Consider the following 12,830-nt stretch of genomic DNA (forward strand, 5'->3'; position numbering starts at 1 on the left):
TGGTGTTTTTTTGTTATATCTAAGAAAACATTGCCTAACAAAACATCGCAAGGACTTTTTTATTTAGATCTGTGATCTATTTTAATTCTTGAAAATGGCACAGGATATGGATTTTTATTTTAAAAAATTTTTCTGTTGCCTACAGATATCCAATAGTTTCAGAACTATTTTTTGAAATGACTTTCTTTTCTCCACAGAATTACCTTTGCAACGTTGAAGAATATCAGTTGTCTGTATTTCTCTTGGTCCACTTCTGCATATTGTCTTCTGTTCCATTGGTTTTTCTCTCTTTACACCAATTCCACACTTGGTTAAATTAGCTTTAAAATAAGTCTTGTAATGAGGCTGTATTAGTTCTCCAACAATGTTCTTTTACAGAGTTGTTTTGGCTCTTCTAGGTTTTTGAATTCCTATAGAAATTTTAAAATCATTTTGTCAATCTCTACAAAAGAGACCTGCTGGGATTTTGATTAGGACTCTGTTGAATCTATGGATCTATTTGGGAATAATTGACATCCTAACAATATTGAGTTTTCTGTTCCCTGAGAAAGGCACATCTTTCTATTTCTTTATGTGATTGTTAATTAATCTCAAGAACAATTTGTAGTTCTTAGTGTATAGGTCTTTCACATCTTTTTGTTCTCCAGATTTTCCCTAAATGTTTAATGTTTTTGATACTATTATATGTAATATTGCATTTTTTAATTGCAATGTCTAATTGTTTATTGTTAGCACATATAAATGTAATTGTTTGTACATTGATCTTATATCAATCAACTTTGGAAAACTCACTTCTTAGTTTCAGGAGCATTTTTACAAATTCCATTTTATTTTCTTCATACATAGTCATGTCATCTGCAAATAAAAACAGTTTTCTTTCTTCCCTTGCAACTTGAATATCTTTTTACCATAGCTTTATTGCACTGGCTGGAATCTATGTATAATGTTGACTAGAAGTGATGAGAGTGGAAATCTTTGTCTTTTTTCTGATCTTGGGGGAAAGCAAATAAGTAAGGTATTAGCTGTAGGGTTTTTGTACATATTGTAGACTTTCTCAGTTTGGAGAAATTCCCCTATATTCCTAGTGTTCTGACAGTTTGTGACAAATACTTTGTTTTAAGTCAGTGGATTGTGTCAAATGCTTTTTCTGAACCCATTAAGATGTTCATACAGGTTTTCTTTTATAATTTTGTTAAAATAGTAAGATTTATTGATTGACTTCCAAGTGGTAAGCATACTTTGAATTTCTAGAATAAACCTCACTTTGTTTTTATGCTCTGTATTTATCCTCTGCATATGATAGTTGCTAAAATATTGCGAAAATATTTTTGCGTCACTGTTTGTACGTGCTATCTGGTGACTTTTCCTTTAGTGTCATTGTTTGGCATTGCTATTAAGGTAATTCCAGCTTCATAAAATGGTTTGAAAAAGAGCTCATTGTCTTCATTTTCTGGAAGAATTTGTGTATGATTGGTATTATTTGTTCCTTAAATTTTTGTAGAGTTCACCAGAGAGGCAAACCTAGGCCTGGGGCTTTCTTTGTGGGAAGGTTTTTTGTTTTGTTTTTCTTTTAACTATGAGTTCAGTTTCTTTAATAGGCATAAAATATTCAGATTATCTATTTATATTTTTTATGAACTTGGTTAGTTTGTGTATTTCAAAGCATCTATCTGTTTTATATATGTTGTCAAAATTAGTGCTGTATAGTGTTCCTGTTATTCCCTTGTCATCCTGTAAATAACTGTGGAATCTGTAGTGATGTCACCACTTTTGTTACTGATTTTAGTAACTTGTGTCTTCTTGTTTTTCCTGATCAGACTGGCTGAAGTTTAGTACATTTTATTGATCTTCTTAAAGAACTAGATTTTAATTTCATTGATTTATCTCTGTTTTCTATTTGATTGAGTTCGCCTGTCAATTTTGTTCTATTGCCAATATCCATTTTGCTATTATATAAGGGGTCTTCAAAAACTCCATGGAATGATTCGTATTATCTTTCAATTTCATTTTCCATAAACTTTTTGAAGTTCCTTCATGTATGTAATAAAATACACACTAGTTTTTTAAAAATTGCTTTTGCTTAAACATTATGTCGCTGTTTATCTTATTTTAATTATTTTTTTCTGTTGATTTCAATATATAAAGATTTTGTGTATTTACTCATGTTATCAATTTCAGTAATCTTTATTCCTTTGTGTAGATTCATATTTTCATCTGGTGTAATTTTCTTTCTGACTGAACAAAATCCTTCAACATTTTTTGTACTCTGTGTTTCCTACTGAAGAATGTGTTCATCTTTTGCGTGGCTGAAAAGTTTTTATTTTGTCTTTGTTTACAAAGCTGTTTTCGCTGTGTATAGAATTCTAGGTTGACCGTTTTTCATTTCTTTTTGTACTTTAAGAAGGTCGCTGCCCTGTTTTCTCACTTGCATTTTTTCAGACGAGAAACCTGATTTCACCCTGTTTTTTCTTTGTTTCTAATGTCTTTTTTTCTCTGGCTACTCTTAAGATTTTCTATTTATGACTGTTCCTGAGCAATATAATGATGATGTGATTTGGTGTCATTTTTTGTGTTTCTTGTGCTCGAGGATTATCAAAGTTATTGGATATTGGGGTTTTCAGTTTTCATCAAACTTGGAAAAATTTGCCATTGTCTCTACAAATGTGTTTTTTGTACTGCCTTCTCTCTCGTCTTCTTCAAAAACTCCAATTACACATTTGTTAGCTTGCTTGAAGTTTGATCTAAGCTCAATGATGTTATGATATATTTTAAAATTTTCTTTGTTATCTGCATTAGATTTTGGATAATTTATCTTGCTAAGTCTTCAAGTACACTAATCTTTTCTTCTACAATTCCTAATATGTAATGGATGCCAGACATTGTAAATTTTACCTTGTTGGCTGATGGGTAAAGCTCATCCATGTTATTGAGAATGGCAGAATTTCATTATTTTTTATGGTACAGTAGTATTGCATTGAGTGTATATGCCACATTTTCCTTATCCAGTCATCTGTTAATGGACATTTAGGTTGTGTTCATAGCTTTGCTATTGGAAATAGAGCTGTGATGAACATGGCCATACAGATATCCCTTCAATATGATGATTTTCATTTGTTTGGGCATATACCCAGAAGTGGGATTGCTGGATCATATGGAAAATCTACCTGTAGTTGTTTAAGAACCCTCCATACCGTTTTTCATAGTGGTTGTACTAATTTACTGTCCCACCAACAATGTAGGAGGGTCCCCTTCTGTCCACATCCTTGCTAGCATTTGTTATTCTCATTGTTTTTTATTATAGCCAGTCTAACCTGGGTGAGGTGACAAAAAAACCAGTTAGAGTTGGTAAATGATTTCGGCAAAATTGCAGGAAACAAAATCAACATGCAACAATCAGTATCATTTCTATACTCCAAAAGGAAACTAGCAGAAAGAGAAATCAAGAAAGCTAGCCCATTTACAATAGTCATCAAAAAAATGAAATACTTTAAGGTTAACCAAGAATGTGAAACATCTCTACAATGAGAACTACAAACCATTGTTGAGAGAAATTAAAGAAGACATAAAAAGATGGAAAGACATTCTATGCTCTTGGATGGGAAGAATTAAAATTGTGGAAATGTCAATACTGCCCAAAGTGATCTACAGATTCAATGCAATCCCCATCAAAATTCCACTGGCATTCTTCTCAGAAATGGGAAAAAAAAGAAAAAAGAAAAACAGTTCTAACACTCATATGGAATCACAAAAGAGCACAAATAGCTAAAGCAATCCTGAGCAAAAATAAATAAATAAAGCCAGAGGCATAATACTACGTGACTTTAAACTATACTATGAAGCTATAATAACGCAAACAGCATGACAATGTTATGAAAACAGTCACTTCACTTTTTAATAAAAGAGATTACATTACTGCATGAGAATCAACATCTTTCAATTATCCATGCTATGCTGGCCATGGAAGTCGATATTAGGAGATATGGATATTGGAAGTGAACCTCCTGAGTTTGTGTGTATCTCCTAAAGCCTTATCTCTGAAAAGTGAATATCAATGTAGAATGTCCATCTCTTTGCTCAGTTGCCCCATTCTTCTCTTTTAAAAGTACTATATTAGGGAGTATGCTAATATTGTGTTTTAAAGATCATTGTTATCATAACTTTGTTCCTCTGTACCAACATACAATAATAACATTTTTGATAACTTTTAATCTAACAGCAATTTTCAATGTAAAATTATTCACTATGGTGCATAGTATCAATTGTCTTCTGTTTTAGTTTCTATTTTGATTTTCATTTTTTTAAAAATCAACATGACATTGTTAATTATTTCTGTATGTTCTTGGCTTCTATGTGTCACTTTTTCCTCTTTTGACATCTATCAGGTATTTGTACATAATTATGTTTCCACTTAGTCATTTGCTTTTCTAAGCTTTCCAAATTTAGTCTTCCTTGTTTAATATTTCTCCATAAAACATTCTGAGTATTCATCAGTCCTGTTCATTTTCTCAGAACTTCAATTTCATCTAATTTTGCTCTTAATTTTCATTATGGAAACATGCAAAGTTTGTTCTTGCTGAAATACCAAGAAAGCTCACATTTTATTAATTGTATAATCAAATGAAAAGAATGTGACATGAAACTGTGCATGTATTTCTGGATTTAAAAGAGTAAGCAGTATTTTCTAAAGTGCAACTTTATGAGAGAAAAGAGCCAGTATAACTTTGTAAGAGTAATGCAATAATCACAGGCCATGACTATGTGAATTTTGGAGTTTAAAGAGTTAAAAGCTGAAGCTCATTTTTCAACTATTATGAGAGGTGCAAATTACTTCCTATAATGATGAAATGTTTTGTATAAGAAAAAATACCAAAGTACAAACCTGCTTCTGATTTCTCAAAGGAGAAACATTTTTTTGTCCATTTGCAAATATGCTTTAAATGTGAATTTGCTTACATTTGCTAACATCGTATTTTCAATCTGTCTCATTAGAAGTAAGCATACTGTTTTTCTCATGGCCTCTCTTCCTTCTAGCTTGCCCCCTCCATTCGCTACACTGATATAGAATACTCTTCTCATTATTAATAACAGCCTTATTTTGATGTAATTCACCTACCTTACAATTAACCCACTTACAGTGAATAATCCAGTGTTTCTTAGTATATTCACTGTTTAAACAGTTGTGTAACCATCATAACAATTTATTTCAGAGCACTTTCATCACCCCGCAAAAGAAACACCACATCTATTATTCATTCTCTATGCCTCCCTCAGCCCACCCACCTCCCACCCCCTCAGCCACTAATTTTTTTTGGTGGGGGGATATTTTTATTGGTTATGAATATTTATGGGGTAAAAAGCAAATTGTTACCACTTGTTCCTAAGATGTGATGGCCAGGTCCATACTGGCAGCATGTCCATTACCACAAATTGTGATTATACCCTGTGTCCTCCACTCAATTATCCCCTGGTTATCCCTAAGTTCCCTTCCCATCCCCCTTTCCCCAGTCCGTTTCATATTCCTAGGTATATTCTCTCCCTCTGCAAGTCCAACACACCACTTTGGTCTCCTTTTCCTCAGCCATTGATTGAAAACCACAAATCCACCTTGTGACTATAGATTTGCCTATTCTGGGCATTTCAGGAAAGGATAATAACAGTATATGTGGTCTTTTGTGGCTGGTTTCTTTCACTTAGCGTAATGTTTTCAAGATTTATTCATGTTGTAGCATGTATTAGTACTTCATTTATTTTTACTGCCAAATAATATTTTATTGTTCATATATGCCATATTTTATTTATCCATTTATCCGTTGATGGCCATTTGGGTTGTTTCCAATGGTTTGCTCCTATGAGTAATGTTGCAATGAACATTTATGTATAATTTTTCTTATGTAATATGTTTTCTTTTTATTTTTCTTTTCTTTTCTTTTTTTTTTTTTTTTTTTTTTGGATATATACCTGGGACTGGAATTGCTGTGTCATATGGTAATTCCTTATTTAACCTTTATAGGAACTATGAAATTGTCTTGAAAAGCACTTGTACCATTTTACATTCCCAAGAGCAATGTACGGGGATTCTAATTTCTCTACATCCTCACCAACACTTGCTTTTATGTGTCTTTTTCATGGTGGCTACTCTAATGTGTGAAGTAGTATCTCGTTGTGGTTTTTATTTGCATTTCCCTGATGGTTAGTGATATCAATCATTTTTCATGTGCTTATCGGCCATAGTATACCTTCTTTGGAAAAATGTTTATTCAGCTCTTTGCCGATTTTAAAATTGGGTTATTTATCTATTTAATATTAATTTGTAATTTTTCTTCATATACTCTAGATAAGTTCCTTATCACATATATGATTCATAAATATTTTCTTCCATTTTGTGGGTTGTCATTTTGCTTCCTTGATGGTTTCCTTTAAATCACTTTTTAAAAAAAAATTTTGATGAAGTCAATTTATTAATTTTTTCTTTTGTTACTTGTCCTTTGCTTCTGGCGTTACATTTAAGAAACCATGCCCTCATCCAAGGTCACAAAATTTATCCCTTTAGCTTTTACATTTCCATTTTGAGTTAATGTTCATATATAAAGTGATTCATGGGTCCAACTTCATTCTTTTGCATGTGGATATTCAGTGGTCCCACCTCCACTTTTGAAAAATATTGTTCTTTCCCGATTGAATTGTCATGGGGCCTATATTAAAAATTTACCAACCATAAAGGTGAAGGTTTATTTCTGAACTCTTAATTCTATTCCATTGATCTATATGTGTAGCTTTATGCCATTGCAATATTCTCTTAATTACTGTAGCTTTTTTTAAGGTTTTGAAGTATGGAAGTGTGAGTCCTCCAAATTTGATCTTCTTTTCCAAAATTGTTTGGCTATTCTGGGTCCCTTCAATATTCATATGAATTTTAGGATAAATTTGTCAATTTCTGCAACTAAGCTATCTCGAATTTTGATAGGTGTTGAATTTAGTAGGTAGATACATTTGAGGAATATTGCCAACTTAACAATGTTGTCTTCATATGCATGATCATGAGATGTCTTTCCATTTATTTGGGATTTTAATTTCTTTTCGCAATGCAGTGCTGTTTATAGAGTATGTTTGTAAGTCTTTTGTTAAATTTATCCCTAAGAATTTTATTTTTTGATGACATTGCACATAAAACTGCTTTCTAAATTTTTAGAATAGCTCATTGCTAGTATACAGAAATAAAATTGATATATCTAGTATATAGAAATGCAATTGATATTACTATACTGAACTTGTCTCCTGAAACCTTAATGTAGTCATTTATTAGTTCTTATTGTTTTTCAGTGGATTCCTTAGGATTTTCAGTGTAAAAGAGCATATTATCCACGAGTAAAGAAAGTTTCACTACTTTGCCAACTTGGATACCTTTTCTTTTCCAAGTAACCTGATGAGAACCTCCAAGACCATATTGAATAGAAATGGTAAGAATGGGCATCCTTGTCTTGTTCCTGATCTTATGGAGAAAAAATTCTCTTTAAAAGATATTTCTATTTATTTTGGGGGGATAAGGTGTGCTGTTTCAATACATGCATACACTGTACAGTGATTCACTTAGGGTAGATAGCACAGTTTTGTGTCCGTTAGCCTGCATCTCTTCCTCCTACACCCCGCCTCACCCAGCCTCTCTATTATTCTACTCTCCACTTTTATGATAACCACTTTAAAAAAAAAACACATACAAGTGAGGTCAAGTGGCATTTGTCTTTCTGTGACTGACTTACTTCACTTAAAATGATGGCTACCAGTTCCATCCATGTTGCTGCAAATTATAAGATACCATTTCTTTTTCTAGCCGAATAGTATTTCCTTGTGTGTATACACCGCAGTTTTTTTATCCATTCATCTGTTGATGAGCATTTAGGGTGATTCCATCCCTTGGCTATTGTGAATAGCATTGAAATGAACATGGTACCGCAGGTGTCTTTCTGATATGTTGATTTCATTTCCTTTGAGTATACCCAGCAGTGGGATAGCTGGGTCATAAGGTAGATGTATTTTTAGCTCACTGACGAACCTCCACTCTTTTTTCCACAATGGCTGTACCAATTTCCAGAATATACAAAGAACTCAAACAACTTCACATTAAAGAAACAAATAATTCAATTATACAATGGTGGAAGGAGACAAACACACATTTTTCAAAGGAATACATGCAAATGGTCTATCGGTACATGAAAAAAAGCTCACCATCACTAATCACAGTGAAATGAAAATCAAAACTATATTGAAATATCATTTCCCCTGAGTTAGACTGACTACTATAAAAACAAAAAGGTAACGAATGTAGGCAAGGTTGAGGAGAAAGGGAACACTTCTACACTGATGGTGGGACTCATTAGTACAATCATTATGGAAGACTGTATAGATCTTTCTCAAATAACTACGGATAGAACTACCCTATGATGCAGCAATACAAGTAGTGGGTATATGCCCAAAGTAATTGAAATTATCACGTCAAGGAGAAACGTGTACTCCCATGTTTATCGCAGCTGTATTTCAATAGCCAAAATTCTGCCATTTGCAGCAGTATGAATGAGTTTGGAAAATTGTATTAGGTGAAACAAGCCAGGCAGAGAAAGAGAAATACTGCATATCCCTATCCCGACTCGTAAGTGTGAGAAGAGAGAGAGAGAGAAAGAAAGAAAGACAGACACAGAGAGAGAGACAGAGAGACAGAGAGAGGGGGAGGGAGGGAGAGAGAGAGAGGGAGGGAGAGAGAGAGAAGGAGAAAGAAAGAAAGAAAGAAAGAAAGAAAGAAAGAAAGAAAGAAAGAGAGAGAGAGAGAGAGAGAGAGAAAGAGAAAGAGAAAGAGAAAGAAAGAAAGAAGGAAGCAAGGAGAGAGGGAGAGAAAGAAAGAAGAAAGAAAGACAATAATCACAGTAATGTGTTGAACTTTCAGAAGGAAAGAACATAACTGTGGTTACTAGAGGTAGGAAAGGGTGAAGAGGGTGGGGTGTTTGTGAGAAATTGATTAATGGAAACAAGGAATGATTACAGTTTGTAATGATGAGCATGTTAATTATCCTGATTTGATCATCACATTTTGTACACAGGTATTGATATTCAACTCTGTACTCCAGATATATGTGCAATCAATTCTTTAAAAAAAAAAAAGAAAGAAAAAGAATCTTTCTACATTTCTCTTTCCTCTACTTCTATCTGTGAAAGAGTTGTCAGTCACTGAATAACCCTTCAAAATGCCACGTAATCCTGTATAAATCCTTTTGCAGCCTCAAAAGGCCAAAGAAGTTTTTTATCATCTGACTATCCATAGCAACTTGAAATGTTTCTGTAGCCCTGATCCCATTATAATTTATGTTAGAGTCATTTTATACACACTTTTATAATATGCTATTCTATGAGCTCTTCATAGGCAAGATTTCTTACTTTTTTATTAGTACATTTCCACAATACTTAGGATAGATCCTGCCATATAATACAATATCAAAATTTTGTTGAATCCAAGTGAATAAGTGCTCTGCCTCAAAATGCTATGCAGCCTTTGTGTCCCATACAGAATTCTAAAACATCATTCAAAATTGATCATGGGATATTTAAATTTTCTATCCATTAATCTTTCTACTGGGCTATTAAAACTATGTTTCATCTTCTTATTAGAGGACCAAGTTACTTGAACAAAGCTGGCCTTTCAGTCTTCACTATGGCTGCAGCAATACCATCGGTTACAATCTAGATTACATTGATTTACTGCATAGCAAATGGAGATTGGTGGACTGGTCAACACTGTGTACTCTTCTCAGTAGTCATATTAGGTCACAATGTTGCTTCTCTTTGCAATGAATTCACTGAGTTAAGAGGAAAATAATACCTTTTCCTCCTAGGAGCTTTAATTGATCATATCTATTGTTATTGTTGTTAATGTTAATTCTTAGTGTGAAAAACTAAAATTTCCAAGGAATGAGTTGCATTAATAAGAATTGATTTTTACTGATTTGAAAATTTAGGACTGTGAAATGTGGTTTGAGAAATGTTATGAGCATTCTTAGGCATTTAGAGATTTTTGCCAGAGCTATTTGGAAATCTGAAATTGAAAACAGATGAGGTTTGGATCTGATGATAAACAGCCTTTAGATTTACCATGAGATAGCATAGGATCAATTTTCTTTTTCTATACAAATGGTAATGGACAATTTGACTATTATTCTTGCACAAACTATATAGACTTTTTCTGATCTTCATATTTTGTTTCTGTGGTAAGGCCTGATTTAATTCAAATCTATGTTATATTTTGTCACGGCTTTTTAAAATTTGTTGTTGTTTCCCAGCACCATTTGCTGAAGAGGCAGTCTCTTCCTAAGTGTGTAGATTTGGTGACTTTGACAATGATCAGATGACTGTAGGTGTACGGGTTGATTTCTGGATTCTCTATTCTGTTCGATTAGTCCTTGTGTCCATTTTTATGCTAGTACCATGCTGTTTTGGTTCCTATAGCTTTGTAGTAGAGTTTAAAGTCAGGTAGCATTATGCCTCCAGCTATATATATATTTTTTTCCCTCAGGATTGCTTTGGCTATTTGTGGTCTTTCTTTATTCCATACATTGGTTGGTTTGGTTTCTTTTGTTTTTTTTCCATTTATCAGGACATATTGACAAAGAGTTATTTGAAGGAATGTATGTTCATACACACACACACACACAGATAAGTAAAAAGAAAACAGGAAAAGCCCTAAGATTTTTCTCATATTTTTCCAAAGTAAATTTTCCCCATTTCAACCTGAATCTGTGCTTGAACAAATTCATCAGATAAGACAGAGTACTTCTTCAAGATAGGATCATATGTTTTTTTTTTTTCTCACTAATTCAATGTCTTAAAATAAAAATTTTATACTTACATTCCTAGGATTACATTTCTAAAATTCGTACATTTTGTTAGCTATATTTGACATTTTAAGAATGTGTAAAACTGTAACTTTATAAATCAGTTACGTGAAATTGTTAATAACACATGCTATATATGTAACCCATAAAAAATTATACTTTTTAAAAAAGAATTTCCAGTAAAATATGCTTAGTGTACTAGCTAGATCTTTTGTTTATCTTTGTATCTGTGTGTGTATATGTATTTAGATGTTTGTATCAAGAGAACTGGTAGTAATGCAACATTTGAACCGCTAGCATCTAGTTTGTGGAAAACATGGCTTGTTGCCTCTGCCACCCCCAAATATCCTAGATTACTTTGATGGATTTGTCTGATTAGGTGCTGCTGTTCTTTTTCTTTGTACTGCTTCATTTGCGTTCTTTCTGAAGCCTACATCTTTGACAGGATTAACATTGCACTGGTTCAAACATCCAATCATTCAATTAAAATCAAATTATAATCTTTAGTGGGTTAGAAATCTTGATTCTCCTTTGATCGTGAGCTAAAAGGCTCTTGAGTAGGGGATGAAAGTCCACAGATGAGTTTAGCAAATGCCATCTAATCAATTCTAATCACTGTTTAGGGATGGGATTGTGTACTTTGACTGTTTTAGGTTGCCATTTGATTCTGGCTTGAATGACTATTGACAATTTAACCTACTGATTGTTCCTTAGGTATGTTAAGGAAACTGCTTGAATGCTGTTTAAATATGCTAAATTAGTCGCTTGTAGGAAGTATGTAAAAAAGAAAATGCTTACTAAGGACAAGCTGTTTGTTGGTGAATTAACCTAGCTTTTTGCAAATTACATTCTGGAATGTCCCATTATTAATTTACTGCTTTTACAAGATTTACACTGCCTGTTTTTATGTCCTTCTTTGATGATTGAATCAACTGAGTTTTCTTGTGAAATTTCCTTGTCTTGTCAATAAAAAGAAAGGCTGGTTTTGAATCGGGGCTGCTCCCTCCATAGGCAGCAGTCCCTTCAGGGGCTGCTGCTCCCCTGATGGGTGGCAGTCCCTCCAGGCCTCATTGATGGTACTTTGAGTGAATTCTTTCTTTCTCTTTTTTCCATTTCGGTTACACAGAGGAAAGTGTAACAATCATCAAGGCAGAGTTATTCTTATTTTACCATTAATCAGTCACACAAATAACATTGCTCTATGTCATGATTTATTAATCAATTAAGTAAACAAATATTTTGGGTATTCATTTTGTATCATGTAATGTATAAGTTACTGTCATTAAACTGGGATTAGCCTCATGATTTTTTTTCTTAAATAAGGGCAACGAATGAGAGAAAATACTTATAATAGTAGGCAAAATAAAAAAAGCCCACGACAGAGATATTTTCTCTATCTTATACAATAAATATAAGGATGTCAGGAGAAAGTTTTGGAGAAGGTAGCAGGCATTCCTTCTTGAAAGAAGAGTTAATCAGGTAGGTGAGGTAGAATGGACATGGCCACAGAGGGAGGGTTCGAGGTGAGTGGAAAAGAATGTGAAAAGTCTCGGAGATATAAAACATGATATTTTCAGGAAATGCAAACATAGTCAAGGAAAGGAGGGTTGGAAAGAACGAAAAGTACCAGATCTTGAGAGCTGGCTAACAACAGAAATTCTGAAGCCATACTTCCTTGGTTCAAATCTAAGTTCTACCCATTGTTGGCTGTTATGTAATATGGTTTGTTTTTTGGCTCAGATTTTTATCTGTAACATTGAGATGATAATTATAACACTGATAAAGTTTTGCTAAGGATCAAATCTATTAGTAGCTGCAAAGTTTTATAATAGCTTCTGTCATGTGGCAAATTCCATATGACTGTTGGCTGCAATTATGCTCTACTAAGAAGACAGAATGGACTGGACAATGATACTTCTAGATTTAAAAAAAAAACAACAAGATCCCCATGGAAGA

The sequence above is a fragment of the Cynocephalus volans genome, chromosome X (genome assembly GCF_027409185.1).
Source record: "Cynocephalus volans isolate mCynVol1 chromosome X, mCynVol1.pri, whole genome shotgun sequence".
Classification (NCBI taxonomy): domain Eukaryota; kingdom Metazoa; phylum Chordata; class Mammalia; order Dermoptera; family Cynocephalidae; genus Cynocephalus; species Cynocephalus volans.